Raw genomic sequence first — 21,862 nt, 5'->3', positions numbered from 1 at the left:
AGCGGCCATGGCTCATGGACCCAGCCGCTCCGTGGCATGTGGGATCTTTCCGGACCGGGGCACGAACCCGTTTCCCCTGCATCGGCAGGCGGACTCTCAACCACTGTGCCACCAGGGAAGCCCGGTCCTCTGTATTTCTGTAGTGTCAGTTGTTACCTCTCCTTTTTCATTTCTAATTCTATTGATTTGAGTGTTCTCCCTTTTTTTCTTGATGAGTCTGGCTAATGGTTTATCAATTTTGTTTATCTTCTCAAAGAACCAGCTTTTAGCTTTATGGATCCTTGCCTTCATTTGTTTTTCATTTATTTCTGATCTGATATTTATGATTTCTTTCCTTCTGCTAACTTTGGGATTTTTTTTGTTCTTCTTTCTCTAATTGGTTTAGATATAAGGTTAGGTTGTTTGTTTGAGATGTTTCTTGTTTCCTGAGGTAGAATTGTATTGCTGTAAACTTCCCTCTTGGAACTGCTTTTGCTGCAACCCATAGGTTTTGGGTGTTGTGTTTTCATTTTCATTTGTTTCTAGGTATTTTTTGATTTCCTCTTTGAATTCTTCAGTGATCTCTTGGTTATTAAGTTGTGTATTGTTTAGCATCCATGTGTTTGTATTTTTTACAGATTTTTTTCCTGTAATTGATATGTAGTCTCATAGCACTGTGGTCAGAAAAGATACTTGATACGATTTCAGTTTTCTTAAATTTACCAAGGCTTAAATTGTGACCCAAGATATGATCTGTCCTGGAGTATGTTCCATGAGCACTTGAGAAAAAAGTGTATTCTGTTGTTTGGGGGTGGAATGTCCTATAAATATCAATTAAGTCCATCTTGTTTAATGTATCATTTAAAGCTTGTGTTTCCTTATTTATTTTCATTTTGGATGATCTGTCCATTGGTGGAAGTGGCATGTTAAAGTACCCTACTATGATTGTGTTAGTGTCGTTTCCCCCCTTTATGGCTGTTATCATTTGCCTTATGTATTGAGGTGCTCCTATGTTGGGTGCATAAATATTTACATTTGTTGTATCTTGTTCTTGGATTGATCCCTTGATCATTCTGTAGTGTCCTTCTTTGTCTCTTCTAATAGTCTTTATTTTAAAGTCTATTTTGTCTGATATGAGAATTGCTACTCCAGTTTTCTTTTGGTTTCCATTTGCATGGAATATCTTTTTCCATCCCCTCACTTTCAGTCTGTATGTGTCCCTAGGTCTGAAGTGGGTCTCTTGTAGGCAGCATATATACGGGTCTTGTTTTTGTATCCATTCAGCCAGTCTATGTCTTTTGGTTGGAGCATTTAATCCATTTATTTTTAAGGTAGTTTTTGATATGTGTGTTGCTATTACCATTTTCTTAATTGTTTTGGGTTTGTTATTGTAGGTCTTTTCCTCCTCTTGTGTTTCCTGCCTAGAGAAGTTCTTTTAGCATTTCTTGTAAAGCTGGTTTGGTGGTGCTGAATTCTCTTAGCTTTTGCTTGTCTGTAAAGGTTTTAGTTTCTCTGTCGAATCTGAATGAGATTCTTGATGGGTAGAGTAATCTTGACTGTAGGTTTTTCCCTTTCATCACTTTAAATATGTCCTGCCACTCCCTTCTGGCTTGCAGAGTTTCTGCTGATAGATCAGCTGTTAACCTTATGGAGATTCCCTTGTGTGTTATTTGTTTTCCCCTTGCTGCTTTTAATATTTTTTCTTTGTATTTAATTTTTGATAGTTTGATTAATATGTGTCTTGGCATGTTTTTCCTTGGATTTATCCTGTGTGGGACTCTCTGTGCTTCCTGGACTTGATTAACTATTTTCTTTCCCATATTAGGGAAGTTTTCAACTATAATCACTTCAAATATTTTCTCAGTTCCTTTCTTTTTCTCTTCTTCTTCTGGGACCCTTATAATTCAAATGTTGCTACATTTAATGTTGTCTCAGAGGTCCCTGAAACTGTCCTCAATTCTTTTCATTCTTTTCTCTTTATTCTGCTCTTCAGTAGTTATTTCCACTATTTTATTATCCAGGTCATGTATCCGTTCTTCTGCCTCCGTTATTCTGCTACTGATTCCTTCTAGAAAATTTTTAATTTCATTTATTGTTTTGCTCATCATTGTTTGTTTGCTCTTTAATTTTTCTAGGTCCTTGTTAAACGTTTCTCCATTCTATTTCCAAGATTTTGGATCATCTTTACTATCATTACTCTGAATTCTTTTTCAGGTAGACTGCCTATTTTTTCTTCATTTGTTTGGTCTGGTGGGTTTTTAACCTTGCTCCTTCGTCTGCTGTGTGTTTCTCTGTCTTCTCATTTTGCTTAACTTACTGTGTTTGGGGTCTCCTTTTTGCAGGTTGCAGGTTCGTAGTTCCCGCTGTTTTTGATGTCTGTCTCCAGTGGCTAAGGTTGGTTCAGTGGGTTGTGTAGGCTTCCTGGTGGAGGGGACTAGTGCCTGTGTTCTGGTGGATGAGGCTGGATCTTGTCTTTCTGGTGGGCAGGAGCACGTCTGGTGGTGTGTTTTGGGGTGTCTGTGGCCTTATTATGATTTTACGCAGCCTCTTTGCTAATGAGTGGGGTTGTGTTTCTATCTTGCTAGTTGTTTGTCTTAGGGTGTCTAGCATTTTAGCTTGTTGGTCGTTGAGTAGAGCTGGGTGTTAGCATTGAGAAGGAGATCTCTGGGAGAGTTTTCGCTGTTTGATATTACATGGAGCCAGGAGGTCTCTGTGGACCAATGTCCTGAACTCTGCTCTCTCACCTCAGAGGCACAGGCCTGACACCCGGCCAGAGCACCAAGATTCTGTCAGCCACATGGATCAGAAGAAAAGGGGGAAAAGAAAAAAAGCAAGCAAGCAAGCAAGAAAATGAAGTTATTAAAATAAAAATTAAAAGAATTATTAAAAATAAAAAAATTAAAAAGTAATAAAAAAAGAGAAAAAAAAGAAAGAAAGCAACCAAACCAAAAAACAAATCCACCAATGATAACAAGCGCTAAAGTCTATACTGAAAAACCCAAAGCCCAAAAACCAAAAAACAAAAAAGCAGACGGATGGAACCCTAGGACAAATGGTAAAAGCAAAGTTATATAGACAGAATCACACAAAGAAGCATACATGTACACACTCTCAAAAAGAGAAAAAGGAAAAAAAAAATATCGTTGCTCCCAAAGTTCACCGCCTCAATTTTGGGATGATTTGTTGTGTATTCAGGTGTTCCACAGAGGCAGGGTACATCAGGTTGATTGTGGGGTTTTAATCCGCTGATCCTGAGGCTGCATGGCGCAATTTCCCTTTCTTTTCTTTGTTTGCACAGCTCTCGGGGTTCAGCTTTGGATTTGGCCCCACCTCTGCGTGTAGGTCACCTGAGGGCTTCTGTTCCCTCCCAGACTGGACAGGGTTAAAGTAGCAGCTGATTAGGGGTCTCTGGCTCACTCAGGCCGGGGGGAGGGAGGGGTACTGAGTGCGGGGCGAGCCTGCGGAGGCAGAGGCTGGCGCGACGTTGCACCAGCCTGAGGCGCACCGTGTGTTCTCCTGGGGAAATTATCCCTGGATCAAGGGACCTTGGCAGTGGCGGGCTGCACAGGCTCCCGGTGGGGAGGTGTAGATAGTGACCTGTGCTTGCACACAGGCTTCTTGTTGGCTGCAGCAGCAGTCTTAGTGTTTCACGCCTGTCTCTGATAGCCGCGGCTCGTGCCCTTCTTTGGAGCTCGTTTAGGTGACGCTCTGAATCCCCTCTCCTCGCACACGGGAAACAATGGTCTCTTGCCTCTTAGGCAGGTCCAGACTTTTTCCCGGACTCCCTCCCGGCTAGCTGTGGCGCACTAGACCTCTTCAGGCTGTGTTCACGCAGCCAACTCCAGTTCTCTCCTTGGGATCTGACCTCCGAAACCAGAGCCTCAGCTCCCAGCCTCGCCCACCCCAGCGGGTGAGCAGACAAGTCTCTCGGGCTGGTGAGTGCTGGTCGGCACCGATCCTCTGTGCGGGAATCTCTCCGCTTTGCCCTCTGCAACCCTGTTGCGGCGCTCTCCTCCATGACTCCAAAGCTTCCTCACCTCCCCATCCCCCGCCACCCCTGTCTCCGCCATTGAATGGGCTTCCTAGTGTGTGGAAACTTTTCCTCCTTCACAGCTCCCTCCCAGAGGTGCAGGTCCCATCCCTATTCTTTTGTCTCTGTGTTTTCTTTTTTCTTTTGCCCTATCCAGGTATGTGGGGAGTTTCTTGCCTTTTGGGAGGTCTGAAGTCTTCTGCCAGCGTTCAGTAGGTGTTCTGTAGGAGTTGTTCCACTTGTAGATGTATTTCTGATGTATTTGTGAGGAGGAAGGTGATCTCCACATGTTACTCTCCACCATATTGAAGGTAGTCTCCTCTTCTTTCTTAAGAAAGGAGTTTAAGACTCCTTAAAAAAGGAGTCTGCAACTATTTTATATATATATATATATATATATATATATATATATATATTCTTTATCCATTCATTTACCATATTATCTTGACAAATATACCTTCAACATGACTTGGAAGGCCAGATTCTAATTTAGAATTCCCACTTACTGGAGTTCCACACCAGAATCCTGCAGCCTGAGAAGATATATCCCCAAGCCTTGGTCTGCAGCTGGCTCCACGTTCTCTCCCCACTCCCAGCTCCATCCTGCATTGTGAGGAGCTTCATGTACACTTCTATTGACACCTTAGCCCGCAAATCCAGGCTCTGAGCATATCCATGCCAGCACCTTCCCTGTGGCCACCCCTTTTGTCTAGCACTGACCATACCAGTGGCAGCACCCCAGGAAGACGTGGGTATAGGTCCTGCAAGCAGCTTAGGGACAATGAGTTCTCTGGAATATGTTATAAAAAAGGGAAGGGGTCCAGGCTCCATGTGGGCTTTTTCCCATTGTGTTCATAGTCGCCTTCCCTGCTGAGGGGTGCACAGCTGAAAGAGGGCCAGAGAGGGGTCCTCTAAAGTGTGGGGTCCATGATAGGGACCTCATGGGACAATAAAGGGGTGGTCCATGATGGAAAACAGCCTGTCTTCAGAGGCTCTCCCTCTTTGCTTTTTGTTGATCTGTGATGAAGGTTCTTGGTCTTCTTCATGCTTTGGACTTCTTATCCCTCTGGTCCCTCCTTCATTTCCTCTTTGAAACACTCTCCTCCTTCTTTTCTCTACTGCCCAGTCTTAGCTAGTCCTTTGGAGGTACTTTATATGTGATATAGAATTCTCCTCTGGCACTTGTACTAAGTGCTTACTTGAATCTCTTTAGTGTGTTTGATGAGGAAAAGCAGCCCTTTGGCTTCAGGTAAGAAAAGAAAGGGGTACGGAAGTGCCCAAAATACAATTAGATTAATACTTCAAGATATGACCATGATATATATATATATATATATATATATATATGAATAAAACATCTATACATTTGTATAAGAATGTAAAGGAATAAAACATCTATACATTTAACAATAGAAAACCTAATTGCTTTGAATGTGTCAGGCACCAGTGAAAGCGTTAACATATGTTGATTTATTTAATCAATTTCAACCTTATGAGATAGATTATATACTTGTATCAATTTTACAAATTAAGAAACTGAGGCAGAGAAAAGCAGAGTAATTCTCCTAAGGTCACACAGCTAGAAAGTGACATAGTCAGGATTCAAACTCAGGCACTTTGGTTCTGACTTTACTTTGGTGTTAAAAGCTATTTGCATGTATTTGGATGGAGAAAGGTCAAAAGTTGTCATATCAGTTTGACTGCTCATTTTTAGAGATTAACCATAACTGCAGAAGCAGAATTTGGTCAATTTCCTTAGTGATCCTTCTGAGTTTTCTTAGAAACTCTCCTTGTAATAAGGTAGTGATACTTCCCTTGATTTTCCTATGACTGGAGTTTGTTCAGTTAGACTATTCTTACCCTATTTCTAGCACTTTCCATATCTAACTGTTTTCCTTTCCCCAAGGAACTCACCACTTTTCCTTACTACCTGTTCATAAGACTTATGCACTGTAAAGAACTTTATATTCAAAGTCAAGGAAGCTGAGAGCTACAAAGATTTAGTTGTCTTGTTCAGTCTTTTTTTTAGGGACAATTCTTCCAACTTTAAACATAGTTTAAACACATAAGACAAATAGAAACAACTTTTAAAACACATAGTTTAAACACATAAAAGAAATGGAAATAATTTTTAATAAACAATAGGAGGTTTGTTGATCTATAGGCATATTTGAAATAGAACAACTATTCACACATTGTTTATTTTTGAGAATATGTGGGTGTGATTACATGATGAAGTATTATCCTTCTTTAATGTTTTCCAAAGTAAGTATAGATCCTTGAGTTTTGTCAGCTTAGCTGATTACACATGTACTTTGTTTTTTAAGTAATTTAATTTACCCAGGGTCTTCACCAGTTATCAAATAAATCAAGTGTAAACAATGATGGCTTATAAAAAATTTTCAACATATTAAAGGAAAAAATATTAACCTTATTATTTGCTATTGACAGGGAGATTTCAGACACTAGATTCACTGAAACATGAGCTTCTGCTTACGTGCCAAATAAACATCTTCCTACAAATGGGTTATAAAATAATGCAGTTACTGAAATGTATGTGTAGATACAGGCTAATATTCCACATCATGTCTGTTTCTTGAAGTGTGAATTTTTTGGTTTAAAATATCAGCACACATGGAGCTGTGATGTCAGTGGCACAATCATACCTCAAGAATAGTAGAAACTTCATATTTGTCAGTGATATATCGCAAAACTTTCTTGGGATTCCTGGTCAACAGCACTAATATCATGTACTATAATACTCATTTTGGGGGTATTTTTTACATTAAAATATTTTTAATGCTCAGTTTTAAGGTGCTATTGATTATCAGATACAACATCAATTTAAAACAAGCTTTTCAGGAAAACAAAAGACATTTAAGCATATAAAATATACACATTATGTATATGATTATATCCAGATTTTAGAAACATTGCAGTGTGAAGGAACCTGTCTTGAAGAGTGATGTCAGCATTATGTTGGTGTGAGTTTTTTTTCTCTCCCCTTTGATTACAACTGATTATGCATCCATAACTGAAAAAAAAACCCAGTGCCTCTGCATACCAGGACATCCTAGAGATTCATCCATCTGTGCACCTGAAAGTGGATGGATTGGACTGTGGAGGTGGTGGCAGAGCCAGGAAAGTGTCAGGGGAATTAGTGTGGCAGAGGCGGTGATGATAGAGAAGGCTATGGCTGGTGTGGCAGTGAGGCAGCAGGACTTTCCTGGCAGAGGAGTTGGAGGGTGAAGGTGGTGAGTGGGGGTCTGCCTGGCCATGTGTGCTGCAACTGGAGGGACCAGTTGCTCTCTCTGAGGAGAGACCTCATTGACTGCAGGAGGGAAAAAACGGGAAATAGGCAGACAAGGAGAACTGAAGATAAATGTCTCTTGCTGTTTGCCTCTGGAGGTAAGAGGACCATCCACGGACCTTCAGGATCCCCCAACTTGAGGAGCCCCCTACTAGGCCATGGGCATAACCAAAGTCCCAAGTGCTAAGTACACACCCCCCCCTGCTCTGCTGCTATACTTTTTTTATGTGCATGCTCCCAACCTTAGCAGTAAGTCACCTTTCCTAAAAGAACCAAACACTTGATTATAGCACCACCTTCTGAAAAACGGAAGGACGTCTCCTAAGTACCAACTGGTTGAATTGTTAGAATCAAAGTAAACAAATCTTTGCCTAAATAAGAGAGGTGTTTGCTACTTCAACTGCAGCAACAGAGGCACTTTTTATCAAACACTATAAAAAAATCATGGTAATACAGTATCACTAAAAGAAAATGACCATTTTCCAGCAACCAAACCCAAACACATGGAGTATTGTGGTCTAACTGATAAAGAATTTAAAACAGCCGTTATGAAGGAATCCAATGAGCTACAAGGAAACTCAGAATGGCAATACAGTGATCTCAGGAATAAAATTAATGAACAGGAGTAAAAGGATGGAAACTTTAGGTGAATGAAGAGAAATTGCTATCAGCAGAAAAAGGTCTATTTTATCTATGAGATTTTCAGCTGAAAAAAAATGCACAAACTAAAAGTTGAGGATTATGTTCTATTTGGTGGACTTTCTGAGGACTTCAAGTGTAGGAGGCAGCCTCTCAGATAGCTGTGAGGGACTGCTCCAAAAAGGTAAGGGAGGAGCCAGGAAATATAGGAGTTTTGCAACAAAAACCAGGTAGTCAGAACACCAAAAGATTACTGTTAATTAAAGAAAGCTGGACATCTCAAGTTAAGGAATTTAGTGCTTTTCTGTGTATGGGAAGATGCAGGAGTCTGGGCTCATTGAAATCATTCCTTCGATATGCACCTTAGCTGTCTAGAGCCAGTTTCCTGTTCTTTCCCATCCTGAGTCCCCTCAGGTTGCAATGCTGGAGGCGGCTGCAGTGGCTGAGGCCTTGACAGCAGGCAGCCCGTCTGTCTCCATCCTGAGTGCTGTCAGGGCTCACCACAGGGGCAGCTGTAGTGGCTTGATGGTTGCAACATCGTTTTTTTACTGATATGGCAGGCAACATTTTTCATTCACAAGATGTTTTATGTAAACCTCATGGTAACCACAAAGCAAAAACCTAGAGCACAGACACAAAACATAAAAAAAGGAAACACTGAGCAAATCACTATGGAAAACCACCAAATTACAAAGGATGACAGAAACAGAAGGAAAACAAAACAATGGAAGGCAAAGTAAGACAAAAGATAAAATGGCAGTAGTAAATCTTACATATCAATAATCATGCTAAATGTTAATGAATTGAACTCACCAATCAAAAGTTGCAGAGTGGCTGGATAGATCAAGAAAACAAGACCCATAGATGTCATTCTATATGTCACCCATAGAAGACTCATTTCAGGTCTAAAGATACACGTAGGCGCAAAGTGAAGGGATGGAAGATGATATTCCAACCAAATGAAAACAAAAAGAGGGAGGGCATAGCCATACTTATATTAGACAAAATAGACCTCAAGCCAAGCAGGGTAATAAGAGACAAAAAAGGTTATTATATAATGATAAAAGGGTCGATACATCAAGAAGATATAACAATCATAAATACATATGCTTTCAACACCCAAGCACCAAGATATAGTAAACAATTAATAAAAGATTTAAAAAGATAAATAGACAACAGTACAGTAAGTTTAGGGGACTTCAATACTCCACTGTCAGCAATGGATAGATTGTCTAGCCAGAAAATCAACAAGGAAGCATTGCAATTGAACCACACTTTAGGACAAATAGACTTAATGGACATATTCCAGTCAACATCCACAGAATACACATTCTTTTCAAGTGCACATGGAATACTCTCCAGCATAGATCCTATGATAGGCCAAAAAGCAAATCTTAGCAAATTTAAGAAGATTGAAATCATACCAACTATCTTTTCTAACCACAGTGCTAAGAAACTAGAAATCAACAAGAGGAAAGTGAGAAAGTCTACAAATACATAAAAACTCAACAACACACTTCTAAACAATCATTGGGTCAAAGAAGAAATCAGAGGGGAAATAAATTATTTCAAAACAAATGAAAATACAACACATCAAATATTGTGGGATGCAGCAAAAGCAGTTCTGAGAGGAAAGTTTTTAGGAATGGACCTATATATTAAGAAGTTAGGAAGCTCTCAAACAACCTAAGTTTACACCTCAAGGAAGTAAAAAAATAAGAACAAACTAAGCCCAAAGTTAGCAGAAGGAAGGAAATAATAAAAATAGGAGCAGAAATAAATGAAATAGAGACTGGAAAAACCAGTAGAAAGGATTAACAAAACTAAGGGCTAGTTGTTCAAAAAGATAAAGCTGATAAACCTTTAGCTAGGCTAAGAAAAAAAAAAGCTCAAATAAAATTAGAAGTGGAAGAGAAATAACTACAGAAATACATAGAATCAGTAGTGTGGCAATTCTTAACAAAAAATGTAATAAAAGTAGCTGAAGTGGTTAAACAATCCTCTCAAACCTGATTTCTCCCTTCTAATAATAATATTAATGACATAGCATCTTTTGAGAGCATTCAATTAGATAGACATTGCCAATAACAACCATAGATGACCACATCAGTTCTCTAACCCTCAGCTCAATTCTTTCAGGTGGGTACTGCTAGTACTCCTGTTTTAGAGACACAAACATTGTTTTTATGTTTAGAGAGATGAACCATTAGGACCAGTGCTTACCTTTAAAATACATACACAATGGCCAAACACCCATTTATTATGTTACCCCAATTCACATCCATCATTATTCTACTGATAAGACATAGAAAGAGAAAGGATGGGGCTTTTTGATAACCATTTGCAGATGCCTAATTTTTGAAGACGAGGCAATAAAAACTAACTTTTATGCCAACCTTTGGTTAGGTTCTGTTTAGACTCCCCGCAAAGATACCTTTGAACTAGAGGTATGGACTTGTGATTTAGTCACATAGATGAGAGTGAATGTAAAGTTCACCCTCTGAGAAAAATAGAACCTTGGGACTGACCAAGAGCCTTTCACTGCAACTATTGTGCTGTGGGGGAAAAAGAGAATATGGGATTTCCCAAAGCTGGGAAACATGTACTTCAGTTTAGATTTGCTCCAAAAGCAGATCCCAAGACAAGGATCTGGGAGTATGTATTTTATTTCGGGGCAGATCTTAGGAAATATGGTGAGGGACCAGAGAAGTGAGACAGGGAAAGGAGGAAAGCCAAACAAGATTGTATTCATGAGCAGGTTACTATTTTGGGCACAACCAGGTTTTAGTCCTGCAGGGAATTTTTTTTTTTTTTTTTTTTTTTTTTTTTTGCGGTACGTGGGCCTCTCACTGTTGTGGCCTCTTCCGCTGCAGAGCACAGGCTCCGGACATGCAGGCCCAGCAGCCATGGCTCACGGGCCCAGCTGCTCCGCGGCACGTGGGATCCTCCCGGACCGGGGCACGAACCCGGGTCCCCTGCATCGGCAGGCAGACTCTCAACCACTGCGCCACCAGGGAAGCCCTGCAGGGAACTACTTAGGAAACCGGAGCACACCTAGAATCGTCCCACTGAGGGGAAAGCAGCTAGTATAGTTACCCATGATATTCTGTCCTTCATTAGTTGACAGTTGCTCCTGAGCATGTTACCTCTCTGGAATGTTTTAGCTGAGAATGCTCTGATGGCTGAGAATTTCTCTGCCAGAGAAAGCCACAGGCAGAGGTACAGGAGCTGTGCTCAAAGTATTACGATAGCCCTCCCAATAAAAAAGTAATGGATCTTGGAACAAATCCAGGAGATCTGCCTTCAGAGGAAACCACCACTGTTCTCTCTAACTTGGGTAAATCGCCTTTGTTCCCACTCAAGCTTTCACTCAAATAGTCTCATGTTTCATCTTTTTGGATTTGAAATAAAGGTCAGAGTGAGTGCATTCATGTCAATCTTCAACCAAATTCAGACTTTACTCAGATTAAGTGTAGTCCATCAAAATTGCAATTTACTGGCAAGCGTTACATTTTTCTCAACACTCCATTGTTACCCTTATCATTTGGTTTTCTCTTCAGGGTCAGATCTGATATAACCCACACTACCCTATCTCCCAACAAGTCGTCATCTTTTTACAAAGAATTATTTTGTGAGAGTTGCTATAAGTGGGAGAAGAGAAAAAGAACATCAGTGCTGAAAAATGAACAAATGTCAAGTGACCAGGTAAATTTACCAGTTCTGTGATTTATTTCATCCTATTAGACTTGTGGTAGGGGAAGGGTGGGGAGAGATGTGATTCAAATTCAGTCTCAGCAAAACTAAAAATTACTGTAAATCATATAATTCTATGATTGCTGAAGGGTATATGAATCACAAACATTGACTGTTCAATTGGCCAAAGGTTTACTGCAGTGTTTTTGTCTGTCTTGGTTCAATGCTAGCCCCCACTGTAGGATATGATAGAATTTGCTGACTTTTAACATTAAGTATTTTAAACATTCTATTTTATGATATATGGTCTACGTTTGACTTTATCTGTGAGACAAGAAATAGAAATAGAAAGTCTAAAGAATTTTGACCTGTCTTATATGATATGAATTATTCCTTTGATTTTTAGCTTTAAAGAATAAACTTGTAAGGCTGTTTTATCTTTATCGGCTTGATGATTTGTTCTGGAATTAGGATCTGACTTTGCTTATCAACGTAGGGCAACATCCTTAATTTATACCATAAAAAGTGACAAACCTAAATGGGTTTTGATTAGCACCTGCCCTCCAAGTCGCCCCAACACAAAAACTTTTCGTTACAGCACATCACTCCTTCTTGTTTAATCAACCTGGATTCCATGTTCCTACTTCAAGTTGAAAGAATTTAATGCTGAAATCTCAGCCTGAGCTTTATTTATGAATCAGTTACCTGTGAAATATGCATAGGCATTCGAAATTAGTAATAATGAGTAGAATATATACATATTTAAAAAAATACATGGATCATTTCCTGTCTTTTCTTGCGGTTAAGGCAGAATAGGAGAGCAGCAGCCTCCTACAGCTGCCATTATCATCCCACATTTCTCCCTTATTACCCATCAAACATGTATAGATTTAATGACCTGGAGAGGGATCAGTGAAATTCTTCACAGCACTGCATGTTTATTAATGGGCCTCCTGTTCATTGTGACGTGTTAGTGTCAGGATTATGCCAGTGATATTGCAAGAGGCAATTATGGGTTCCTTTATTCCTGATAAAAAGGAAATTAGCCACTGATCATCAACACACAGCAACTCAACATCCTGGAAAATGCATGAGGAAGGAGAAGAGCAACAGCTACAAAGAGGTGATGCAATTAAATTTATTTCAATTCCATTGAAGAGGGACTTTTTTTTTTTTACATCTTTATTGGAGTATAATTGCTTTACAATGGTGTGTTACATTCTGCTTTATAACAAAGTGAATCAGTTATACATATACATATGTTCCCATATCTCTTCCCTCTTGCATCTCCCTCCCACCCTCCCTATCCCACCCCTCTAGGTGGTCACAAAGCACCGAGCTGATCTCCCTGTGCTATGCAGCTGCTTCCCACTAGCTATCTATTTTACGTTTGGTAGTGTATATATGTCCATGCCACTCTCTCGCTTTGTCACAGCTTACCCTTCCCCCTCCCCATATCCTCAAGTCCATTCTCTAGTAGGTCTGTGTCTTTATTCCTGTCTTACCTCTAGGTTCTTCATGACATTTTTTTTCTTAAGTTCCATATATATGTGTTAGCATACGGTATTTGTCTTTCTCTTTCTGACTTACTTCACTCTGTATGACAGACACTAGGTCCATCCATCTCACTACAAATAACTCAATTTTGTTTCTTTTTATGGCTGAGTAATATTCCATTGTATATATGTGCCACATCTTCTTTATCCATTCATCTGATGATGGACACTTAGGTTGTTTCCATCTCCGGGCTACTGTAAATAGAGCTGCAATGAACATTTTGGTACATGACTCTTTTTGAGTTATGGTTTTCTCAGGGTATATGCCCAGTAGTGGGATTGCTGGGTCATATGGTAGTTCTATTTGTAGTTTTTTAAGGAACCTCCATACTGTTCTCCATAGTGGCTGTATCAATTCACATTCCCACCAGCAGTGCAAGAGTGTTCCCTTTTCTCCACACCCTCTCCAGCATTTATTGATTGTAGATTTTTTGATGATGGCCATTCTGACTGATGTGAGATGATATCTCACTGTAGTTTTGATTTGCATTTCTCTAATGATTGATGATGTTGAGCATTGTTTCATGTGTTTGTTGGCAGTCTGTATATCTTCTTTGGAGAAATGTCAATTTAGGTCTTCTGCCCATTTTTGGATTGGGTTGTTTGTTTTTTTGTTATTAAACTGCATGAGCTGCTTCTAAATTTTGGAGATTAATCCTTTGTCATTTGCTTCAATTGCAAGTATTTCTCCCATTCTGAGGGTTGTCTTTTTGTCTTGTTTATGGTTTCCTTTGCTGTGCAAAAGCTATGCAGTTTCATTACGTCCCATTTGTTTATTTTTGTTTTTATTTCCATTTCTCTAGGAGGTGGGTCAAAAAGGATCTTGCTGTGATTTATGTTTTCCTCTAAGAGTTTGATAGTTTCTGGCCTTACATTTAGGTCTTTAATCCATTTTGAGCTTATTTTTGTGTATGGTGTTAGGGAGTGATCTAATCTCATACTTTTACATGTAACTGTCCAGTTTTCCCAGCACCGCTTATTGAAGAGGCTGTCCTTTCTCCACTGTACATTCCTGTCTCCTTTATCAAAGATAAGATGACCCTATGTGTGTGGGTTTATCTCTGGGCTTTCTATCCTGTTCCATTGATCTATCTTTCTGTTTTTGTGCCAGTACCATACTGTCTTGATTACTGTCGCTTTGTAGTATAGTCTGAAGTCAGGGAGCCTGATTCCTCCAGCTCTGTTTTTCATTCTCAAGATTGCTTTGGGTATTCAGGGTCTTTTGTGTTTCCATACATATTGTGAAATTTTTTGTTCTAGTTCTGTGAAAACTGCCATTGGTAGCTTGATAGGGATTGCACTGAATCTGTAGATTGCTTTGGGTAGTAGAGTCATTTTCTCAATGTTGATTCTTGCAATCCAAGAACATGGTATATCTCTCCATCTATTTGTATCATCCTTAATTTCTTTCATCAGTGTCTTATAATTTTCTACATACAGGTCTTTTGTCTCCTTAGGTAGGTTTATTCCTAGATATTTTATTCTTTTTGTTGCAGTGATAAATGGGAGTGTTTCCTTGATTTCACTTTCAGATTTTTCATCATTAGTGTATAGGAATGCCAGAGATTTCTGTGCATTAATTTTGTATCCTGCTACTTTACCAAATTCATTGATTAGCTCTAGTAGTTTTCTGATAGCATCTTTAGGATTCTCTATGTATTGTATCATGTCATTTGCAAACAGTGACAGCTTTACTTCTTCTTTTCTGATTTGGATTCCTTTTATTTCCTTTTGTTCTCTGATTGCTGTGGCTAAAACTTCCAAAACTATGTTGAATAAGAGTGGTGAGAGTGGGCAACCTTGTCTTTTTCCTGATCTTAGTGGAAATGCTTTCAGTTTTTCACCATTGAGGACAATGTTGGCTGTGGGTTTGTCATATATGGCCTTTATTATGTTGAGGAAAGTTCCCTCTATGCCTACTTTCTGGAGGGTTTTTATCATAAATGTGTGTTGAATTTTGTTGAAAGCTTTCTCTGCATCTATTGAGATGACCATATGGTTTTTCTCCTTCAATTTGTTAATATGGTGTATCACATTGATTAATTTGCGTATATTGAAGAATCCTTGCATTCCTAGAATAAACACCACTTGATCATGGTATATGGCCCTTTTAATGTGCTGTTGGATTCTGTTTGCCAGTATTTTGTTGAGGAATTTTGCATCTATGTTCATCAGTGATATTGGCCTGTAGTTTTCTTTCTTTGTGACATCTTTGGCTGGTTTTGGTATCAAGGTGATTGTGGCCTCGTAGAATGAGTTTGGGAGTGTTCCTCCCTCTGCTATATTTTGGAAGAGTTTGAGAAGGATAGGTGTTAGCTCTTCTCTAAATGTTTGATAGAATTCGCCTGTGAAGCCATCTGGTCCTGGGCTTTTGTTTGTTGGAAAATTTTTAATCCCAGTTTCAATTTCAGTGCTTGTGATTGATCTGTTCATATTTTTTATTTCTTCCTGATTCAGTCTTGGCATGTTGTGCATTTCTAAGAATTTGTCCATTTCTTCCAGGTTGTCCATTTTATTGGCATATAGTTGCTTGTAGTAATCTCTCATGATCTTTTGTATTTCTGCAGTGTCAGTTTTTACTTCTCCTGTTTCATTTCTAATTCTATTGATTTGAGTCTTCTCCCTTTTTTTCTTGATGAGTCTGGCTAATGGTTTATCAATTTTGTTTATCTTCTCAAAGAACCAGCTTTAATTTTATTGATCTTTGCTATCGTTTCCTTCATTTCTTTTTCATTTATTTCTGATCTGATCTTTATGATTTCTTTCCTTCTGCTAACCTTGTGGTTTTTTTGTTCTTCTTTCTCTAATTGCTTTAGGTGCAAGGTTAGGTTGTTTATTTGAGATGTTTCCTGTTTCTTAAGGTAGGATTGTATTGCTATAAACTTCACTTTTAGAACTGCTTTTGCTGCATCCCATAGGTTTTGGGTCGTCATGTCTCCATGGTAATTTGTTTCTAGGTACTTTTTGATTTCCTCTTTGATTTCTTCAGTGATCTCTTGGTTATTAACTAGTGTATTGTTTAGCCTCCATGTGTTTGTATTTTTTACAGATCTTTTCCTGTAATTGATATGTAGTCTCATAGTGTTGTGGTTGGAAAAGATACTTGATACAATTTCAGTTTTCTTAAATTTACCAAGGGTTGATTTGTGACCCATGATATGATCTATCCTGGAGAATGTTCCATGAGAACTTGAGAAAAATGTGCATTCTGTTGTTTTTGGATGGAATGTCCTATAAATATCAATTAAGTCCATCTTGTTTAATGTATCATTTAAAGCTTGTGTTTCCTTATTTATTTTCATTTTGAATGATCTGTCCATTGGTGAAAATGGGGTGTTAAATTCCCCTAGTATGAATGTGTTACTGTCGATTTCTCCTTTTATTGCTGTTAGTATTTGCCTTATGTATTGAGGTGCTCCTATGTTAGGTGCATAAATAGTTACAATTGTTATATCTTCTTCTTGGATCGATCCCTTGATCATTATGTAGTGTCCTTCTTTGTCTCTTCTAATAGTCTTTATTTTAAAGTCTATTTTGTCTGATATGAGAATTGCTACTCCAGATTTCTTTTGGTTTCCATTTTCATGGAATATCTTCTTCCATCCCCTCACTTTCAGTCTGTATGTGTCTCTAGGTCTGAAGTGGGTCTCTTGTAGACAGCATATATATGGGTCTTGTTTTTGTATCCATTCAGCCAGTCTGTGTCTTTTGGTGAGAGCATTAAACCGTTTACATTTAAGGTAATTATTGATGTGTATGTTCCTATTCCCATTGTCTAAATTGTTTTGGGTTTGTTGTTATAGGTCTTTTCCTTCTCTTGTGTTTCTTGCCTAGAGAAGATCCGTTAGCATTTGTTGTAAAGCTGGTTTGGTGGTGGTGAACTCTCTCAGCTTTTGCTTGTCTGTAAAGGTTTTAATTTCTCCATCAAATCTGAATGAGATCCTTGCTGGGTAGAGTAATCTTGGTTGTAGGTTTTTCTCCTTCATCACTTTAAATATGTCCTGCCAGTCCCTTCTGGCTTGCAGAGTTCCTGCTGAAAGATCAGCTTTTATCCTTATGGGGATTCCCTTGTGTGTTATTTTTCCCTTGCTGCTTTTAATATGTTTTCTTTGTATTTAATTTTTGATAGTTTGATTAATATGTGTCTTGGTGTGTTTCTCCTTGGATTTATCCTGTGTGGGACTCTCTGTGCTTCCTGGACTTGATTAACTATTTCCTTTCCTATATTAGGGAAGTTTTCAACTATAGTCTCTTCAAATATTTTCTCAGTCCCTTTCTTTTTCTCCTCTTCTTCTGGAACTCCTATAATTCGAATGTTGGTGCATTTAATGTTGTCCCAGAGGTCTCTGAGACTGTCCTCAGTTGTTTTCATTCTTTTTTCTTTATTCTGCTCTGGAGTAGTTATTTCCACTATTTTATCTTCCAGGTCACTTATCCATTCTTCTGCCTCAGTTATTCTGTTATTGATCCCTTCTAGAGTATTTTTAATTTCATTTATTGTGTTGTTCATCGTTGCTTGTTTCATCTTATTTCTTCTAGATCCTTGTTAAATGTGTCTTGCATTTTCTCTATTGTATTTCCAAGATTTTGTATCATCTTTATTATCATTATTCTGAATTCTTTTTCAGGTAGACTGCCTATTTCCTCTTCATTTGTTAGGTCTGGTGGGTTTTTATCTTGCTCCTTCATCTGCTGTGTGTGTTTCTGTCTTCTCATTTTGCTTAACTTACTGTGTTTGGGGCCTCCTTTTTGCAGGCTGCTCGTTCATAGTTCCCGTTGTTTTTGGTGTCTGTCCTCAGTGGCTAAAGTTGGTTTAGTGGGTTGTGTAGGCTTCCTGGTGGAGGCGACTAGTGTCTGTGTTCTGGTGGATGAGGCTGGATCTTGTCTTTCTGGTGGGCAGGTCCACGTCTGGTGGTGTGCTTTGGGGTGTCTGTGGAATTACTATGATTTTAGGCAGCCTCTCTGCTAATGGGTGGAGTTGTGTTCCTGTCTTGCTAGTTGTTTGGCATAGAGTGTCTAGCACTGTAGCTTGCTGGTCGTTGAGTGAAGCTGGGTGTTGGTGTTGAGATGGAGATCTCTGGGAGATTTTCGCCATTTGATATTATGTGGAGCTGGGAGGTCCCCTGTGGACCAGTGTCCTGAAGTTGGCTCTCCCACCTCACAGGCACAGCACTGACTCCTGGCTGTAGCACCAAGAGCCTTTCATCCACACGGCTCAGAATAAAAGTGAGAAAAAGTAGAAAGATAGAAAGAAAGAAAGAAAGAGGAGAAAATAAAATAAAATAAAGTTAAAATAAAATAATTATTAAGAAACGAATTATTTTTTAAAGTAAAAAAGAAATCAACAATAAAATGGACGGATAGAACCCTAGGACAAATGGTGAAAGCAAAGCTATACAGACAAAATCTCACACAGATGCATACACTTACACACTCACAAAAAGAGGAAAAGGGGAAAACATAATAAATCTTGCTCTCAAAGTCCACCTCCTCAATTTGGGATGATTCGTTGTCTATTCATGTATTCCACAGATGCAGGGTACATCAAGTTGATTGTGGAGATTTAATCCGCTGCTCCTGCGGCTGCTGGGAGAGATTTCCCTTTCTCTTCTTTGTTCGCACAGCTCCCGGGGTTCAGCTTTGGATTTGGCCCCACCTCTGTGTGTAGGTTGCTGGAGGGCGTCTGTTCTTTGCTCAGACAGGATGGAGTTAAAGGAGCAGCTGATTCAGGGGCTCTGGCTCACTCAGGCCGGGGGGAGGGAGGGGCACAGCGTGCAGGGCGAGCCTGTGGCGGCAGAGGCCGGCGTGACGTTGCACCAGCCTGAGGCGTGCCGTGCGTTCTCCCGGGGAAGTTGTCCCTGGATCCCGGGACCCTGGCAGTGGTGGGCTGCACAGGCTCCCAGAAAGGGAGGTGTGGAGAGTGACCTGTGCTCGCACACAGGCTTTTTGGTGGCGGCAGCAGCAGCCTTAGCATCTCATGCCTGTCTCTGGGGTCCACACTGTTAGCCGCGGCTCGCGCCTGTCTCTGGAGCTCCTTTAAGCAGTGCTCTGAATCCGCTCTCCTCGCGCACCAGGAAACAAAGGGGGAAGAAAAAGTCTCTTGCCTGTTCAGCAGGTCCAGACTTTTTCCCGGACTCCCTCCCGGCTAGCCATGGTGCACTAGCCCCCTTCACGCTGTGTTCACGCCACCAACCCCAGTTCTCTCCCGGTGCTCCACCCGAAGCCCGAGCCTCAGCTCCCAGCCCCACCCGCCTCGGCGGGTGAGCAGACAAGCTTCTCGGAATGGTGAGTGCTGGTCGGCACCGATCCTCTGTGCGGGAATCTCTCTGCTTTGTCCTCCGCACCCCTGTTGCTGTGCTCTCCTCCTCGGCTCCGAAGCTTGTCCCCTCCGCCATCCGCAGTCTCCACCTGCGAAGGGGCTTCCTAGTGTGTGGAAACCTTTCCTCCTTTGCGGCTCCCTACCACTGGCGCAGGTCCTAGTCCCTATCCTTTTTTCTCTGTTTATTCTTTTTTCATTTGCTCTACCCAGGTACGTGGGGAGTTTCTTGCCTTTTGGGAGGTCTGAGGTCTTCTGCCAGAGTTCAGTAGGTATTCTGTAGGAGTTGTTCCATGTGTAGATGTATTTCTGGTGTATCTGTGGGGAGGAAGGTGATCTCTGTGTCTTACTGTTCCGCCATCTTCCCCCTCTGGCCAAGAGGGACTTCTTGATCAACTATTTGTATGAGTCTGTGGAACTTCTTTGTGGAGATTTAAGAATAATTAGGATTTGATCCCTACCCTCAAACAACAACAACAAGAAACAAAACAACTTAGGGAAGAGTTTATCAAGGGTTGGGGAAGGAGGTCCATCATCTGATTCAGGCATTTGACAAGCATTTATGGAGGACTCACTCCATGCAATGCCAGCACTATTTCATTTCATTACAGAATCACCTTTGTTATTGGCTGAGTTGTGTCTCCTCCCCTCAAATTTATATGTTGATGTTCTAACCCCCAGTTTCTCAGAATATGACTGTATTTGGAGATAGGGCCTTTAAAGAAGTAATTAAGGTTAAATGAGGGCATTAGGGTGGGCTCTAATCCAATGCGACTGGTGTCCTTATGAGAAGAGGAGATTAGGACACAGACATACTCAGAGGGGTGACCACGTGAAGAAACAGGGAGACGATGACTATCTACAGGCCTCAAAAGAAACCAACACTGTCAACACCTTGATCTTGGACTTCTGGTTCAGAACTGTGAGAAAATTAGTTTCTCTTGCTTAAGCCATCCAGTCTGTGGTACTTTGTTATGGCAACCCTAACAAATTAATACACCTCTGAAAGGAGGAAGTGTAATCCCACTTTAAGATGAAACTGAGGTTCAGAATGTCATGAAAGTAATCTGGGTTTTCAAAACTGGTTTCTAGAATTTGGGCTTTCAGAAATTGGATTAAAGAAATCCCCATGGTTACTGAAAACATCAGCATTAAGGACAGGAGCATCAGAATTTCTAAAAGGATCTTGGAATTTTAATCAACAGTTAAACTTTACATGTAAATGGTTTAAAAAATGTCAATTCAAGCAAAGTCGGGGTTTTTAGAAATCTATCACATACAATGAGAGTAGAGTGTTTCCCTTTACTTATCGTTAGAGTGTCACTTTCGGATCACAGGATCATACTTTTAGAAAAACACAAACACATTAGAACTTGTTCCAAAGAGAGTGAGCCAGAGCTGGCTGAAGGACTCTACAACAAGCTATGTCAGAAATGGCCAAAAGGACTAGGGGTGTCTCTCTAAGGATAGGTATCTTCATTTGAAGAGGAAAGAGGGAATAGGCTTGTTTTGAATGAGTCTTCAGGGCAGAAATAGGATAAAACTGGTGGAAGGATAGATTTATTCTCAAGCAGGGGTAGCTGAGGCAGAGTAAAAAGGTCTTTAAGGGCTTTTTTGGGCATCGTTGGGCAGAATAATTGTTCTGCTCACTGTTATCACAAAGCAAGAGTGAACTTCTAGCCTTAAATTATTGATGTCAAGTCTTGGAAGGCAGTGCTGGCTTTGATATCACAAATTCCATTTGTGTTCAATACCAACAAGGGAACTGTGGAGAGGCTCACTTTGAATTTCACCTAGTCTGGCCATAGGCCAAGAGTCAACCCACACCTGATGGTCTCCAATCATCTCTGTATTGGTTAATTACCCAAGAGGAAATAGTTCCCCAGGGGCCAGGTTTCTTTCTCCTAAATAATTCCATAGCAAGAAGCAGTGGAAATAGCCCCTTGGGCACAGGATTTAAAAAGTCTGTTCATAAGAGGGAGTGGTTTCACTGTCCTTAGGTGGCCTATGATTTGTCCACTGTTAAGCGCCAGAAACACAGTTTTTGATAGAGATTCCAGCAGATACCCCTAAATAAGGTTCAGGGTGAAGCTGCTCTGTTTTTGTACTATAAATATTAATTATTGTCCTATTAAAGTGTATGACTTTCCCCTTGGGTCAGGTTAGGCACATTAGAGCTGAAAAATCTTTGTGATTTTAAGAATTTTTCCTTTGATTTCAATGGATTTCACGGAAATGTTCACTATATGTAGAGTCAGAATCTGTCATTACCCTGGGCAAGGCAGTGTCTGACTTTAGAAGCTCTGAGCAAAGCAAGGTTTTGAGGCTACGCCCCCTCC

The sequence above is a fragment of the Tursiops truncatus genome, chromosome 5 (genome assembly GCF_011762595.2).
Source record: "Tursiops truncatus isolate mTurTru1 chromosome 5, mTurTru1.mat.Y, whole genome shotgun sequence".
Classification (NCBI taxonomy): domain Eukaryota; kingdom Metazoa; phylum Chordata; class Mammalia; order Artiodactyla; family Delphinidae; genus Tursiops; species Tursiops truncatus.
This window is presented reverse-complemented; position numbering follows the sequence as displayed.